Source organism: Anneissia japonica, unplaced genomic scaffold (assembly GCF_011630105.1).
Source record: "Anneissia japonica isolate Jap-2015-1 unplaced genomic scaffold, ASM1163010v1 scaffold169_len739621_cov184, whole genome shotgun sequence".
NCBI classification, from domain to species: domain Eukaryota; kingdom Metazoa; phylum Echinodermata; class Crinoidea; order Comatulida; family Comatulidae; genus Anneissia; species Anneissia japonica.
In genome coordinates, this window is record NW_022688869.1 from 63,541 (window position 1) to 65,052 (window position 1,512).

The 1,512-nt window shown below is 37.0% G+C and overlaps 1 protein-coding gene across 2 annotated transcripts in view; it reads left to right on the top strand.

The window, feature by feature from the left end:
• The window catches only part of LOC117123802, a 12,340-nt gene that overhangs the window by 997 nt on the left and 9,831 nt on the right, over positions 1-1,512 (top strand). The window lies entirely within an intron of this gene.

Genomic DNA, 1,512 nt, shown 5'->3' on the forward strand with positions numbered 1-1,512 from the left:
CATATAGAAAACAATACGGCATAGGGCTTATTTTAATATTAATATAGGGCACACGCGTGTGTTTGGAACTAAATATAAGCATTTTCATCGTGGTTTTATTTATTACAATTCTCAAGTTTTGGGACTATTATGTTTTTAAATAACTTAGAAGGCAAAGGAGGGTTAGCACAAGCTTCAACCCTAACAAATGCGCGCGAAAATTTTTTTTGTGCTTTTTATTCTAATTTCGTCGGAATTGATCAAAACTCCCTAATTGTGCAATTTTTAGAGGAAATTGGCCTACCTCAACAAGAAATGCTCTTATGTTATATATGGCCACACTCGTTTTTTTTAAAAAAACTGAATATAAGTATTTTCCTTATGGCTTTATTTATTACAAACATATTCTTTCAACATCATTACACATTGAGGCCCTTTTTTAATAGGTTAAACGATCTATCTTAAATTTTCTTTCTGAGTTTGAGACTATGTGTTATAACTTAGAAGGCAAAGGTGAGCAAGCACAAGCTTTAACATAAAAAATGCGCGCGAAGCGCGCGAAAAATGTTTGTTTTTTAAATTATAATTTCGTTGGAATTGATCAAAACTCCCTAAAATGTGCAATTTTTAGAGGAAATTGGCCTACTTCAACAAAATATGCGATTTAAAATTTGAGATTTTCAGGCACTTTCCCGGGTGAAAAGGGCATTCAATGGGGAAAGACTTTCCACAGCTGGATATTTTCCCCTTGTCCCCTGGTTATTACGCCACTGCGGAGAATACCTTGCGGCTTAGATCAAATGCGCTATTGACACTTTTTGAACTGGAGAATGGGTTGCAGGCAGGGGTATTGTGATATCTGTTCATTATATCTTCCTTTTATTCTTGTCTTTATTTTTCTCTTCTCTTTTCCTTTCTCTTTCTTTCCCCTTCTTTCTCTTTCCCTCCCTCTCCCCTCTTTCTTTTCTCTTCTTACCCAGCCAGCCCGGTACGACGGCTTGGTCAGCCCGGTAAAAACCGCTGTCTCTTATACTGCCCCTGCCCCGCCTGTTACGCCACTGTTTATAAGATGAATGGGAATATGAATCATGCAGATCTGGAATCAAATCTAGGTGGTGGGGTCAACATTCCTCCCAAGGGAAAATTTCGATTTCTAGATCGCGGGAAATGAGCTTTCCCGACTTCTGAGGTGTCTTTTAATTACTTTTTTGTTCTTCAAAATTCAATGTTTTCCCATCTTGAAAACGGTCTGGTAATTTTTCCCATTGTTATTACAGTAAATAGGGCTTATGTTTTTATACATACATAACAATTTTAAAAAAAAATGAGTAGTTGCATACGAATTTTCCATGAATCGATGAATCCTAAAAAGAAAGGGGGGTCCGGGGGTTCTTCCCCAGGAAAATTTTGATTCCTAGAAGGCGGGAAATGAACTTTCCCGACTTCTGAGGTGTCTTTTAAATTAAAGTCATTAAAAAATACTTCAGAAGTCGGGAAATCTCATTGTTCACCATTTAGAAATCAACATTCCCC